Source organism: Rhipicephalus sanguineus, unplaced genomic scaffold (assembly GCF_013339695.2).
Source record: "Rhipicephalus sanguineus isolate Rsan-2018 unplaced genomic scaffold, BIME_Rsan_1.4 Seq12653, whole genome shotgun sequence".
Classification (NCBI taxonomy): domain Eukaryota; kingdom Metazoa; phylum Arthropoda; class Arachnida; order Ixodida; family Ixodidae; genus Rhipicephalus; species Rhipicephalus sanguineus.
In genome coordinates, this window is record NW_023614567.1 from 1 (window position 1) to 11218 (window position 11218).

Sequence of the window (11218 nt, forward strand, 5' to 3'; positions counted from 1 at the left end):
CTGATCTTTAAAAATTTTTTTTTAGTTGCGCACACAGCGCAAATGGCCTACCTTACGAGTAGTGAAGGGTTCCAGCATTTCAAACACGAGCACAAAAGGAAATGCACAGGACAAGGCTGCACTGTGTGTCATAAGCTACCTTTTACACACAGTGCATGGTCTTGCCGTATTTGGGCCTTCTTTTCTGCAGTTTGTGTATCCGCATACTTGCAATGCTTTTTGAAGTCTGTATTGCTGACTTGGGCACCTCTTTTTTTCTGTGTTCACCATTTCCAGCGTTTTATTTCTTTCGCCGTCATTTCTTTCAGCTGTAGCATCGCCTTTCATTTCTCGGCACAAGTGGGATCACTTCTCTAGCTCGATGGTTGGGTCACTAAGAAGTTTTTCTCGAACGTCTCATTTGAATGCCTACGATGATCCGGTCTCTCAGGCGCTTGCAGTCAGGTCTCCAAATTGGCACTTGTAAGCCTGCAACCTCGCTTGTTGTAGGAAGCCTGTAAAGCTCGCCCTTCTTGTTGCTTTCCTCTTGTTAACTTGTACTGCTCAAAGCGGGGTTGATAGTCAATGTAAAGTGTTCCTGAACTTAACCTTTAGGCTTCCACATCCTGCTTTCCCCGCCTCGCTCAGTGCGAACATCTTGAAAATCTGCACTTTCGGACCCGATTGCGGTCGTAAGTTGGCAACTTGCAGTTCCGGCGGTTGTTTGTTCAGTTGCACCGCAGTTGCATACCAGTGGTAGCTTTGGAGCCTATCTTATTGGGGCTGAAGATCCCGAGGCTGGGCGGGCGCAGCCCATGTCCACCCCGTTTTCTTCTCCTGCACCTTCGCAACTACGTTGACTCACTTTGCAGATGCCATCCTGTGCTCGCTTCTTTGCTACATGGTCCTCTTAGAATCGTCATCTCGGTCCTCTGCTTCTGACACCATGTGTGGGTTTGGAACTGTTTATTAACATTATACAGGTTACAGAGAAACGGGCCATGTTTGGTCCTTAAAAAGACAGGAGGGTGATGTCGCTGGCAATGGCTGCCTCCATACATGTTCCACGTTGTGATAAGGATCTATGAGCGTGTACACATTTCACTCTCTAAAAGTGAGAGCAACTGCAAGGGCATGAAATGGTTTACACCCTCTGCACACAATGCGCTGTGAACAGCTTCAAGTGGCATGTTTTATTGTGCCATGCTGGCTTTGTCTTAGTAACTCTGGCCCGCAGAATAACGACTGAAAATCTCTCTACTGCTTTTACAGGCAATTTTAGGGACCCTTTGAAACAAAGGATCGTGGCACTTACCAAGATCTCACGCCTCCAAAATAGTTATTATGTCTTGTTAAATAATTAAAAGCTCCCTAAGCCATACTTTGTACTCGGTGTGATGTTAACCATAGCTATAAATTAAAGGAAAACGCGATAGGCGGAGATGGTCACAAGCTACACACTTGCAATTTTTTTTTCATTTCTGTTGTACTCTTCTTGGGTCAGCTAGCACGCAGAAGAAAGCGGGTACAGCAGAAAAGAATTGGACACAACAGCTAGGCGTCACCGGCAAAAACTGTCTATATCACTTGAGCATTGCGTGGCGAGATGTGGTAATGTGTAATATGGCGAGAAAAAGTGCATGCTTGGAAAGAGTGCCCATGAATCATAGTCAAAACTAGCAGGCTGACGACCACCATATCAAAGTCTGCTTTCGACGGCCATGTCCGAGAAAACAAGCATCGTTAGAGTAGGCCACATTTTGTGCAGAACTGCATGGCATCATGTGAGTTGTGTTAATGCGGTCACCAGACGGGAGCTGTGGGAAGGAGCACTGCAACACATTTCACACAGAGACATGTACTATGGCACAGAAATGCTGTGGGAACTTAGAACCACGGATCAGAGGCAGGTCCGAGCTAGTTGTACAGGGACATTATGAAACCGGTAAGTGCACAAAGGTGGGAACAAGAAGACCACAGGCGTAGTACTTTCCAAGTGAAATTTACTGCGTTTGTGTCGCAGTGAATATCATTTGAAGTCTTCTTGTTCCCGTCTTCGTGCGCTTACGGTTGGAACCAATGTTAGGGCATTCCGATCAGAAACTGGCATTCTAATGTAAAAAGAAAGAAACGTATCTCATATTTTTAATTGTCCATGCAAAAAATATAGTCCAAGTCCGAACGACGAAAGCGTAGAGAAACGTGGGTTATCAAAACACCTCACACAGATCTGTACAGTTTAGAGGATCGTTTGTGCGTGATATTCTTCCAATACAAGAGTAATTTGTTCGATTACGAGCTTGCTCTGTGCAAGCTTGGTACGACCAAAGCCGTTTTCCACAGCTACAACACCGCTGACACACAGTGAAAGGCAGCGTGAGCTGTCGGCGAAGGATTATTTACATTGTTTCTGCTAACTTCAGCGTGTCGCATGACATCTTGGTAGATGCAATGTGGTTTTATTCCTTAGCCTATGATGACCCACACAATGTAAGAATGACGATACAGCATGACATTGTCCGGAGACGGCATGTCATGAAGCGACAAACAATGTGCGTTCAACAATCCTGAACTGCCGCTGAAGCAGACGACCGAGTTTAGTGCTTTTTTTTTCCCCGGTACACTGCACGGACACACGGTGGCGATGCAACTGTTAGGAAAAGTCCACTGAATTTGATGCTAACCACGTATGCTGGGCAATATTTTCCATGTGCTGCCTGTTGAGTCACAAATTTTCAAAAGCTATCATGTGTCATTGTATAGAATCCGTAATGACGTCCACATCTCATGCAAGGTAGTTTTGACTGCACCTCATGTCAAAGGGCTTTCCTAACAAAGTCGCCATTGAAGTGGCCGAGTCTCTCTTGCAAGGAGCAAAGCGTGGAGCTTGAATGCTAAGCCTCTGTGATTGGCATAAAAAATAATGCCATCTATACATGTCGTAATGCGGTATGAAAAAATTCAGCAGATCCCACGCACTGTGGAATGATTGATGTAATGCGAAGCAGCCAAAGAGCTGCAAGAGCGCCTTGTTTGTCTTTGAGCGAAATGAAATCATTCATGCCATGGCATCTAGTCCACCATATATCGCATGTTTGCCATGCACGCATGCATGCACAATCTAGTGTACACCATGCCAATGAAAGCATATTCTGGTATAATATCATGACCTGTCGTTTATGTTCATCACGCACTCGTGTCATGCCATACCAATTTTGGTATATCATGTTAACAAAACGGCCGGAAGCGCAACATGACAGTGGCATGTAAATCATACCGTACAGACATGCATAACATGATTCGCATGTTAAGACCTCTCATATATGTTCGTCATACAGTCACATCGCGCAATACCAATTTTGGTGTATATCAAAGGAGCGAAATGGCCGCGAGTGCACCATGAGTAGAGCATGTAAATCATGCCATACATGACATGAATATTATGGTTTTTCATGTTACCACCTGTCACTAATGTTCATCATACAGTCACATCGCGCAATACCAGTTTTGGTGTATATCAAGCTATCGAAACGGCCGCGAATGCACCATGAGCGTGGCATGTAAGTCATGACATACATGGCATGCATGTCATAGTTTTCATGTTACCACCTGTTATTCATGTTCTTCATACAGTCACATCGCGCAATACCAATTTTGGTGCATATCAATCTAGCGAAACGGCCACGAATGCGCCTTGAGATGGCATGTAAATCATGGCGTACATTTCATGCATGTCATCATTATCACGTTCCACCTTTCATTTACGTTCGTCATACAGTGGCGTCGCGCAATACCAATTTTGGTGTATACCAAGCTAGCGAAACGGCCAGGAATGCACAATGAGCGCAGCATGTAAATCATGACACATAACCTGCATGTCATGATTTCCATGTTACCAACTCTCATTTACGTTCGTCATGCAGTCGCGTCGCGCAATACCAATTTTGGTGTACATCGAGCTAGCGAAGCGGCCGCGAATGCATCATGAGCGTGGCAAATAAATCATGACATAAATGACATGCATGTCAAGGTTTTCATCTTACCAACTGTCATTCATGTTCATCATACAGTCACATCGCGCAATACCAATTTGGTGTATATCAATCTAGTGAAACGGCCGCTAGCGCATTATGAGCGTGGCATGTAAATCAGGTCGTACATGACTTGCATGTCATGATTTTCATGCTACCACGTCTCACTTACGTTCGTCATACAGTCGTGTCGCGTAACACCAATTTTGGTGTATATCACGCAAGCGAAACGGACGCGAATGCACCATGAGCGTGGCATGTAAATCATGACATACATGTCATGGATGTCATGGTTTTCATGCTACCACCTGTTATTCATGTTCTTCATAAAGTCACATCACACAGTACCAATTTTGGTGTTTATCAATCTAGCGAAACGGCCGCAAGTGCGCCATGAGCGTGGCATGTAAATCATGTCATACATGACATGCATATCATGATTTTATGTTACCACGTGTCAGTTATGTTCGTCATACAGATATGTCTCGTCATACCAGTTTTCGTATGCATCCCTTCATTTAAACGGCCGCGAGCGCCCCGAGACCATGTCATGTAAATCGTGCTGCACATGACATGCGCGTCATGATTTGCATGTTAGGACCTGTCATTATGTTTGTCATGAACTCTTGCCACGCCGGGCCAATTTTGGTATATATGAAATTAACGGAACGGCCGCAAGAGCCCAAAGGCCGTGGAATGTAAATCATGCTGTTCATGACATGCGTGTCATGATTTTCATAATATGACCTGTCATTTATGTTCGTGATAAGGCCATGTTATGACACACCAGTTTTGGTATACATCCGATTAACGGAACGGCCAGGGAGCCCAAAGGCCGTGGAATGTAAATCATGTTGTTCATGACATGCGTGTCATGATTTTCATGATATGGCCTGTCATTTATGTTCGCAATAAGGCCATGTTATGACACACCAATTTCGGTATACATCCGATTAACGAAACGGCCAGGAGAGCACAAAGTCGTAGGCGGCTAGATAGATAGACAGACAGACAGACAGACAGACATACAGAGCGACGGACGGACGACGGATACGCTCAAAGTCGCAGAAGTTCGCTAAGAAATGCTTCGCATTTAAAATAATGCCATCTATGCACTCGGTTTTACAAAACCTCAAGAAGGTTGTAGGCAGACAGGACTCCCTCCGATTATTTTGTGATTTGGTGCAAGAGTTGTGTCCTTGCATCTGTGCTCAAGTTTAATGAATGTACAGTGTAAGGCCCCCCTAAAATGTGCCTTCTTAAAATGCTTATTCGGAGTGGTTTACTCCATTCCATTGTCATGTGGGCAGATCTCATCAGCCAGACTTATCTACTACGTATTAATGAGCAGACGAGTGAGCCACAACTCTGGAAGACTTTAGAATGGCAAGAGCTGCACATCTCAGCTAGCTTTGGAAGCATTCTTTATCAAAAGAATGACCATTTTGTGCAGGCTGCCGTTTAACTTGATCCTACTGTTCTTTTTATGAAGGAAAGTTTTCATTAATATGGTGTGTCGCTGAGCATATCATCATCACCGTCATATGTCTACTGCAGGCCTCTTGCAGTGATCTCCAATTTACCCCATCTTTTGCGAAAGAGAGAGAGGGAAGTTCGTCATACCCCTCCCCCCCCCCTCCCCCCACCTCTGCCTGTAGCCACAGTCACATTGGTCCTGACAAATCAACTAAGCCCTTGGGACAGCAAGGTTTAGGAGGAGATGTACAAAATATGTCCTTTTTCTCTGATCACAAAGAAGAAAAGAAAGCGTTTGACATACTTGAGAGAATACGATACCACCGTTTCACTGTAGGCTTCCATGAGACTGCAAAATGTACTGATTTTAGTTTGCAACTTTGCAAATCGGAATCTGTGCACACAATACAAGGACAATTGTACAGATTTTCTTCGCTGTGCACTGTTTCCTTTCAGCAAGTGCCTGTGCAAGCCCTGTTTTTCATACTCTTATTAGGCACGTGTTTCTTTGGAGAAATGTCGACCCTGGGGCGGCTGGGCAATCCAGTGGAGCATCCGACTGGAGGATGTTGTCTCGGTGCCCTTCATTTCTGGCACCAGCCTTGTCATACAGGTCAGACAGGTGAGCTGCTCTTATTGTGTGGCCACGGCTACTCTACTGACGAGCATCTTGTTTTTCACAGGATGAATCTGTAGCAAGTTTTACGGGCAGTGAGCGCTTCCTTGTTTGCCAAGATCAAGATTTACTCAAGTGGCTCAAGCTGAAAATTGAGACAGTGCTGCTATTCACCATGGAAGAAAGGCCCTGCTCTCTTGATGGCTAAGTCACAAGAAATCATTGTTTAAGTTGTTCTGCTGAAATTTCATTCTGTGCTCTTCCTTAAAGCAACAGCTAGCACTCCAGTACACAGGCAAAGCCAAAGAAAGTCTTTATAGTGTTTTATTAAAAGGTATTTCCTAATATCGACACATCAGAGATGCACTGTTATTTGCAAGAACCAATGATTTCATCTGCTTGAAGGCCAACTCCGGTGATTTTTTTTTACCATGTCAAAGTAATGGTGCTTTTATGTTCCTGGGACACTCCTGTCATGGGTCCGATAGCAGAAATACTTGGCAAATTAGACAATAATTTTAAATAGGCAAGAAAGCTCTATACCGGAACCGAAACCCAGCCGAGCAGTACTGTCTTCTCGTGACGTAGAAGTTGGCAAAAACTGGAAATCGTGCAAGGCATGTTGGTCCTGCCAGCGTGTAGTGTGAAAGCTGCGAAAGCGGCGAAGAGCAGACGCTCAGGGGTAAGGTGACCCCGTCGCAACAGCCGTACCATGTCTTTGACTGACCGTGCTACGCGCCCAAGCTGCTCGGAGCTGTCGGAAAATGACAGCTGCGATTCGGACACATTTGGAGGCCAACTAAAATCGCCATTCCTCTTCGATGAAGTAGAACACACCTGTTTAGTTATTTGCATGCGTGGTTGCGCATGTCCATCGCCAGATGGCGCCACCTGTCCAGGCGGATCAGCCGCAATCGGGTAAAATGCTATCGCTGAGAAGCTTGCGGACTAACTAATGCTTCCTAATATTGCTACGGGAAGAGTGCATAAGTTCGGCAAAGCGGCGTTCAACATCGCGTTGGTAGAGCCGAAAGAATTTAATATAAGCCGAGTATGAGCCACCTTTCGCATGATGCGCAGCTCACCGTATACCGATAAGCCCGGCCACTGTGCACCCTGTATACGTTATGGAAAGTGTTTCCGTACGGTAATGTTCATGTATGTGCACTGTTCAGCCGGTACAGTATTACCGTACTTTCCGTGCGGTAAACTGGCCCTACTAGCTAAAACAAAAGACGCAGGGTAACCGTTAGATGTGAGTGTTTCGTGGTTCTCAAGGTAATTGTATGGGGAATCGTGTGCAGCCCACAACGCAACAGCACTTGCCACCCATCGCACGCACAGTCACAAGGAACGGAAATTTGCACACCCAGCCAACGAAGTGCTGACCAACACACATAATTGTTGCAGACGTTGTAGTGGCACCTCGTTTCCGTCACTTCCACTTTGCCAAAAGTGACATCACGCACACAATGTTGCCAATAATTCTGGAAGCAAGGTGGAGAGAGTCGGGGCAATCAATAAAATTCATTTGTAATGAATCTGCACATCTCTCCAGCCTATAACTTGGCATAAATGATGGGAACGTGGAAAGGAATGTACCCAGCGAATTTTATTGAAATTCCTTGACCTCGAAAAATCACCGGAGTTGGCTTAAGCATGCAGATTTTTTGTGGACTTGAAAGCCACAAGATCTTGTGACAATATGTATGCAGTTTTTCGGCTACAGTAAACTCTAGTAAATTAGCAGCCCTTTTTCCATAAGGTGTGTGAGTGCTTGCATTGCTCAACCAACTCTACCTACCAGCTGTAAGGACCTTTGACCACAATTATAACACATCTGCTGAAGTTAAGTTAGCTACTATATTCAATTTAAACTATTTCTTGGTTATCACACACTTATACCTTCTGCAGCAAACATTGTGCTGCCAAAAATCTTGAGCTCTGTTGCACTATTTTGACAGTTGGCATTTGCCGCAGAAATGTGCTCATTTTTATTGGCTCTATTTTTTATTGTATGTTATATGACAATGCATGCTGTGATACATGAAATGATGAGATTCTAATTGTCTGCGTTGTTGTATTATTAGCTATTTTGACAAAAGTGATGCATACAAGAAAAGCGAGGGGAAGACGGAAGCTTGTGATGAAAAATTCGTACACAGAGGCCGACTTTTCAACAAGCAGTCCACACCCCCTGTTTACGAATTTTTCATAAAGATGCATACAGTCACACCAAGGCAGCTTAGCCACTAGCCAGGGCCACGTAACAGTCATCTGTTTTCAAAATCATAGAGCGGCTTGGCTTCCAGTGGGAAAAGCTAATCTGTGGCAAAGAGATGGCAACAGCCTTGGAAGGCCAACTATGTCTCAGCAGCAGCAGTAGGGTCTGTGTACTATATCTGAAGCATTCTGTAAAATATTAAAGGGAAACAATATACCAGAAACATTGCTGTGCTTGTTCCATGCCAAGAAAATACCACATTTAAGAGAAGATTATGCGAAGAAGATTTAGAAGAAGATGTGAAGTATGCATTGTTGTGAACATGACGGCCATGATGTGGTCCAGCTCTTGCTGTTGAATGCTTTGCATGCTGTACCCAAAAGTTGCATAGCCTTTGAGGCCGCAGGAAATCTTTGCTTGGATGCACCACCTAGGCTAATGTCAAAAATGATATCGCATATAAATGCAAAGCTAGTATTTTATCCTCTCAAAGTATACAGCAATGCTTGATTACTAGTTGCGACTCAATAATACTAAGCAATCATTTAAATCATCAGGCTAGCTAGTACTAGAATGCCCTGTTGGGAGTGGCAAGTTGTGTCCTATATTTCAATGTCCAAAGTGCTGTTGTCAATGATATTGATGTTTTGGACATTCGCAATCACTGATCTACCTGTGTAACCTGAATTGTAATTTGTGTCCTAATTCAAGCTAGTGTTCCCACATGGGCTTGTGCAAACTACGCATTGTAACAGCTTGCAGCAAGTCATCTCTGTCATCTCTAGTAGCTGTGAAATATGAAAAACTCACTGGAATATACCCTTCTCAACACCCAGATGCACCACCAGCCATGCTATCATTTTCAAAGTGCGCCTGTTTCTTTCTTTTTTGAGAGTCGAGATTTTTTTACTCGTCAAGAAATTTTGGTGAAAGTATGTACACTTGCCTATCAAATATTACATGCACAGCAAGGCCCTCTGTACCAACTATTTCTGTGGAGTACTGGAGCGTTCGTTGTGCAATTCTCTACACTGATAAGTACGGAAGAAAATTTCATTGAATGATTGTTGTTTACAACAAAAGCAACATTACGAACAAAAGCAAACTACGCCCACTTCTTTAATCAAGTGAGGCATTTGAAGAGCCTTGATAAACTCTGAGGAAGCACCCACTGTCAGTTTCAAAGACAATATTAAAACATTTTGTCATCCACCCTTTGTTGACATCATTTCACAGGTGGAAAATGCATGTCCTACAAACATCATCTAAAAAATAAAATAAATCTGACCTTTGCTGTAGTAGGCAAGTGGTGCTATGCATTTACACCTTGAAATAAGTGCAGCATATATAATTTAGACATTGTTATAAACACGCCGTCAGACTGAAAAAAGATCAGAACCCCAACACATTTTGTTGGATCTTTATTTTGTTCTGGTATTGTGAAATAAAAATTTGTGGTTATGGCGCTCGACTGCTGACCCGAAGGTCGCGGGATCGAATCCCGGCCGCGGCGGCTGCATTTTCGATGGAGGCGAAAATGTTTGAGGCCCGTGTACTTAGATTTAGGTGCACATTAAAGAACCGCAGGTGGTCGAAATTTCCGGAGCCCTCCACTACGGCGTCTCTCATAATCATATCGTGGTTTTGGGACGTTAAACCCCAGATATTATTATTAGTGAAATAAAATTTACCGTAGTTTGCAAACAGGTTTGCAACAACGAACCAGTTCACCAAGTGGTCCAGCAGAGTAAACATTATCTTCAGCATGTTACACAATGCTATTGAAGTTATTGTGCTAAGGTGAGACACTTAACCACCACTGCTCAGATGACCAGGGCTTGTATTTTGTAATATTAAAGGAAGTGAAAGCAATCAGCAATGGATATATTAACAAGCAACAGAGGGCATACTCATAAGCACAGCCACCTTATGAACACTGTGTATAGAATGCGCCCCCTTTAAGAACAAGCATGTGTGCACCCCTGAGCATGCTTCTTTCTATTGCTAACCATACTGAGAAAAGCAGAGACTTGTATGAATATTCTAAGAGGGACAAATAGGAATGACGGAAAAAAAAAGGACCATCAAATGTTGATTAAAATGACTGGAAATTAAAACCTTCCAAGGGTCTCTCCGGCAGCAAGACTGTTTACATAATTTGATATGTAGTAGAGCACTGCGCAAGGCAGGTAAAGAATTGCCGTGTTGGGCCAGGGTCAGGCTTGGGCACAGGTTGGCCTCGAGCCTGAGTCAAGCCTATTCGCCCTGGCTGAACTGTACCTAGTGTGGATGGCTCCCTGTGTCGTCTGCTATCCATGGCGTGTTTGCATAGGCACGTACGTCATGCACGTCTTCAAAGGGCAGTTTGTATGCTGTACGTGTTAGCGCACTCTGAACTTCTTGTATGCATGTGTACCTACCACAATGTACAAAAGCACTTGGCCTTTCTAGGCTGTATATGCATTGTAAAAAGATCAGTGAGTGCAGGTGTCAAGAGTGCTCTGTGTGGTCGTCGTGCCCTGCGTTCGCCAGGATCATTTCAGTGTGGGTGCCGCTTTGTGGTTCAACCACATCGTAAAGTGCAGTTGGCGTCAACCTTAACACGAGAAGCCTGCGGAATACATAGTGTGGATGGAAAGAAACGCGAAAGTGTGGCATCTACATTCCTTGCTGTTTCACATTTATTTTCAAGTAGTTGTAGCCTGGATGATTGATGAAAAGACGGAGTCATCCATGATACAATAAAAAAACATCTAGCATCTTTTTATGCCGCCACGGTCAGAGCGTGATGAAAACAGCGCGCCAGTATGTTCGCGTTTCTTTCCATCCCCCTGTACCAGTGAAAGCCTGCGAAAAGCATGAATGCAATTGAACTCGGTTGCAAACACGAAT

General features: G+C 44.1%; 1 long non-coding RNA gene across 1 annotated transcript; it reads left to right on the plus strand.

Moving 5' to 3' along the window:
- The first annotated feature begins 5994 nt into the window (after positions 1-5994).
- On the plus strand, positions 5995-6385 carry LOC125756559 (uncharacterized). Its single transcript, XR_007414596.1, has 2 exons — positions 5995-6108; positions 6170-6385. It is a non-coding gene; the product is annotated as an uncharacterized LOC125756559 (long non-coding RNA).
- Positions 6386-11218: the final 4833 nt, after the last annotated feature.